At 41.5% G+C, this 4168-nt stretch overlaps 1 pseudogene; it reads right to left on the reverse strand.

The window, feature by feature from the left end:
* Nucleotides 1-1050: 1050 nt before the first annotated feature.
* LOC117062207 lies at nucleotides 1051-3508 on the reverse strand (annotated as a pseudogene).
* Between the last annotated feature and the right edge of the window lie 660 nt (nucleotides 3509-4168).

Raw genomic sequence — 4168 nt, forward strand, 5'->3', positions numbered from 1 at the left:
CTGTTAAGATAATGAAAACACAAGCTGCAGACTGAGAAGAAATATTTGCAAAACATGAACCAGATAAGAAACTTGTATCCAAAATATTTTAAGAAATCTTAAAAGTCAACAAAAAGAGAATAAGTAATCCAATTGAAAAAAATGAATAAATCTGAACAGACACCTCCAAATCACCACCAAAGATGATATTTGTGTGTGTGTGTATACATGTGACATACACATTTGTACATATATGTGTGTGTATATATATATATATATACACCTTACAAATGGTAAATAAGCATGTGAAACATCATCTGTCATTAAAGAAATGCAAATGAATACAACAGTGAGCTTTCATCACACACCTACTAGAATGGCTAGTATACAAAAAAGCCAACAATACCAATTGCTGTGAGAATTTAGAAGAATAAGAACCCACATTTATTTCTGGTGGGAAGGCAAAATAGTACAGCTACTTTAAAAGATATGTTTGGAAGTTTCTTAAAAAGTTAAACATTATTTTACTGTATGAATCACCAAGCATACTCCTAGATGTTTACCCAACTGGTTGAAAACTACATCCACAAAATACCTGCATGCAAATGTGTGTAGCAACGTTATTCATAATTGCCAAAATCTGGAAAACCAGGATGTCTTTCAGTAGGTGAATAGATTAATAAACTGTAGTATATGCATATAAGGGAATACTATTCAGAGATATAAATAAATGAACTATCAGGCTATGTAAAAACATAGATAAAACTTAAATGCGGCCGGGTGCGGTGGCTCAAGCCTGTAATCCCAGCACTTTGGGAGGCCGAGACGGGCGGATCACGAGGTCAGGAGATCAAGACCATCCTGGCTAACACGGTGAAACCCCGTCTCTACTAAAAAATACAAAAAACTAGCCGGGCGAGGTGGCGGGCGCCTGTAGTCCCAGCTACCCCAGAGGCTGAGGCAGGAGAATGGCATAAACCTGGGAGGCGGAGCTTGCAGTGAGCTGAGATCCCGCCACTGCACTCCAGCCCGGGCGACAGAGAGAGACTCTGTCTCAAAAAAAAAAAAACTTAAATGCATATTGTTTACTGAAAAAAGCTTATCCATTTATATTATGTTTTAGAAAAGGTAGAACTATAGAGATGGTAAATGGATCAGTGGTTTCCAGGGGCCTGGAGAGAGGGAAGAGTAGAGTCGGGAAAGCACATGAGTTTTTTTTTAGAATTGTAAAACTATTGTGTATGATACTGTGGTGGTGAATACACGACACTGCATTTTTCAAAACCCATGGAATTTTACATCACAAAGAGTGAACCTGAACATATGCAAATTTAAAAAAAATAATTAAAGATGTTGAGGGGTTCCAACATGGGATGGTGAATATGACAGAAGACTATCTGTATTACAAATGTATAAAATAATTCCACTGAAGGGGTGGGAGGAAAGCGTGCTGACCAAGTGGCATTGGAAGTGAGTGGAGACTGTAAGACTAAAAACATAAGGAACTGTTCACAACCCTGTATTCTAGTAGATAAAGCTCTTTCCCAAAAGGATGTAAGTTCTGAAGCCACTAGTCACGCACTCTGAAATGTGAAGTCACTGGATGGAGGATGGTGGGAGCCAGGTTTCTCCTTGTTGGAGGGGATGCTACAGACAAGCAAGCAGGGAAGGCTGCAGTGATTCATATGACAGTGGTTAGTGTTGGGGACATCAACATGGAATCGAGTTCAGCTCAAAATAGATGCAAATGGATATGTACAATATACTTACAGATATGGGTTGGTATGTATTTCCTTGTTCTGCCTCCTGACAGGGCCTGAAGAAGTGTCATCCCAGTATCAATGAGCACATCTAGTGTTTACATCTTAGGTTTTAACGTTGTTCTTTTTTCTTTTTTTTTTACTTTGTGTGTAACATTTAATAAGCTCAATCTATATCCAGAATAATTTACATGAAAGAACAATATTTATTTTAACAGCGCTCAGTGGAGTAACCATGGTATCATCAGAGTGCATCCAGAGGAAAAGAGGGAGCAGGGGCCGAAGGAGACGCAATCAACGGCACTCCCACACGTTTACTGTTTGATCTACGCGGCCAGTGACCACATAGGGTGCCGTCTTGTGGAAATCCAAGGAGGTAACAAAGTGTTCACGCATACTGAGGGTCTTCATGCATTGCTTGTTCTTGTGATCCCATAGGCATATGGTCTTGTCATCAGCACAACTCAAAATAAACTTCCCCCAGAACTGAACAGAACTCCACGTACTCAGTTATCATGACCCACGAGGGTCATAAGGCACATGCCAGTACTGACATCCCATATCTTCATAGTCTTGTCTCTGGATCCAGACAGCAAGAATGGCCCAGGTTTACCACTTTTTCTTTTAGTCTCAGAGCCTGTTGCTTCAGAGATGGAAGAATATGAGCTTTCTGGAGCCCAGGAAATGCATTCTACCACATGCTCATGTTCTCGGAGCTCAGCCTTGCATTCCTTTGTTGCTATGACCCATACACACACAGTCTGGTCATTGGAACACCTGGCTATCAGAGTGCCATCTTGATTTGGTTGTACCATACGTACCCATTCTCTGTGTCCTGTGAACGTCTTTACACAGTAGCCAGTTTGCACTTCCCACATTTTTATAGCTTCATCCCTTGAGGCAGACACTGTATGATCTCCCCTGGCCATGATGGCTACTGAGGAAACATTGTGGTCTTGGCTGTGCATGGTTCTGAAGCATTCAAAGTCCCGAAAATCCCAGAGTTTAATGGTCATAGCTGCAGAACAGGAAGCCAGAAGCTTGCCACTGTGGTCGAATGAAATATCCTGTACAGAGTCTGTATGTCCTTCCTTTAAGAGTTCATTCAAAATCTCCAGTCTCATAATCCCACATGTTAATTGTAGCATCCTCTGAAGCAGAGACCATAACACTGAACACAGAATGGAAAAGGACTCGAGTGACTGGACTCCTGTCACCACTCAATGCATATTTTTCTGGCAGAAAATACCCATTTTTTGGGTCTTGTTTCTGACCAAGAGGTCCACCTGACATAAATTCTTCTTTTGCTTAATTTAACTTTGATTCTAATTCCATAACCTTCTTTCGTTATCTAATAACAGATGTCCATTTTTTTCCCAAAACTCCAGCCTACTTTAATTCTTCATTCATATCTAATTCAGCTTCCTTTTTAAAAACTGAATATGCCTCTTCATAGCCATTTGAACGAAGATAATCCGCTATAGCTCGATTGAGTTCATCTCGTCGTCTCTGGGACAGCACCATCTCGGCTTTCAATGTCAAGCTTATCTGACATAGTGGTATGTCCCCCCTTTGGGAAATCAAAAAGCTTTTTGATCCGTGGACTTATAATTTAAATATGCCACTAAGTGTCTTCCACACAGAGGAAAATGATTCTTTTACAAATGAATCCAACTAGTAACCAGAAGATATTCAACAAGTAAGATTCATTCCACTCTCCCGGGCGCCAGACTCTGCCACCGCCCCACCGCTCCAGCTCCGTCTGTCACAGGAGCTGCCCCAACGCCCTGACGTCACAACGCTGCTGCCGCTGCCCCGGCTGTTCTTAACACCATTTAATAAAAGGAACTCAGCCTTCCTGGAGAAATGGCTGATTCTAGGACAGGCGGGGAATGTACAAGATGAGCCTGGAGGAGCATTTTACAGGGCCAGAAAGTGAGAACGTGCTCAGAAGAACAAACAGTAACACACAGGTCAAGGGGACACAGTGACCACTTGAAAAAGCTTTCCATGGCCAAAGCTGGAACAATTTGAGCAACAAAGTAGTATTGGTTTATAAATAACCCAAGTAGAAAAAAAATCTGCGTGACTCCATACTGATTTACATTTATGTATCTATTTAATCATATACATATGAATAAGTAAATGGCAGAGAATAGGCACATCTCCAGAGTGTGGTGGAACTTCAGGTCATTTATGTAATACTCCACCCCCAAGGAGGTGGAGCATAATTCCCCCCACTTTAAGTATGGGCTGCACACAGTGACTTCCTTTCAAAGTGTACAGTGTGGAGAGGGGGCAGGGGGAGAAACTTCACAGTGGAGACGTCCAACAAACACTGCCTCAGTCAGATGATCATGGTCAACATGAAGCGGGATGTCATGTTGATAGTATATGTTCCTGATAGAATGTGATGAAGGTGGCACTTT

This window comes from Trachypithecus francoisi, unplaced genomic scaffold (genome assembly GCF_009764315.1).
Source record: "Trachypithecus francoisi isolate TF-2019V2 unplaced genomic scaffold, Tfra_2.0 Lachesis_group17, whole genome shotgun sequence".
Taxonomy (NCBI): Eukaryota; Metazoa; Chordata; class Mammalia; order Primates; family Cercopithecidae; genus Trachypithecus; species Trachypithecus francoisi.